This window comes from Gavialis gangeticus, unplaced genomic scaffold (genome assembly GCF_001723915.1).
Source record: "Gavialis gangeticus isolate Ggan-Ray unplaced genomic scaffold, GavGan_comp1, whole genome shotgun sequence".
Lineage (NCBI taxonomy): Eukaryota > Metazoa > Chordata > Crocodylia > Gavialidae > Gavialis > Gavialis gangeticus.
In genome coordinates this window covers 17,720,290-17,720,740 of record NW_017729011.1, presented here as the reverse complement: position 1 = coordinate 17,720,740, position 451 = coordinate 17,720,290, and positions in this window count along the sequence as shown.

The following is a 451-nucleotide window of genomic DNA, read 5'->3' as shown; positions in this document are numbered from 1 at the left end:
AGGGGCGAAGGCGGCGCAGCCCCGGGGCCACGGAGGGAGAGGCCGGGGCGGCGGGGAGCGGGCAGGGCGCCCTCCTGCTGCAACTAACTTTGGCCCGGGCCCGGCGCGCTCGCCTTACCAGGACGGGGCGATCCGGCCGACGGCGGGGGGCGCGGCGCGGGCTCGTCCCCCGTCCCCGCATCCAAGACGGGGAGCTCCCCCCCGCGCAGCCCAAGGGCAGATGGCCGGGAGCTTTATGCCAGCTCCCTTCCCCCGCCCGCTGCCCCGGCTCCTCGGGGAAGTTAATGCCGCGGCTCAAATCCTTGTGCCCTCACTTTCCATCACGAGCCGAGCTTTTATCCCGCTGCCTGGTCCAGGCTGCGTAACTTCCTCTGTGCGCCCCGGCTCCGCAGCCCGGCGGCGGCACCGCGCGTCTTAAAGGTGCAGCGAGGAAATGCGAGCGGGGCGGGGC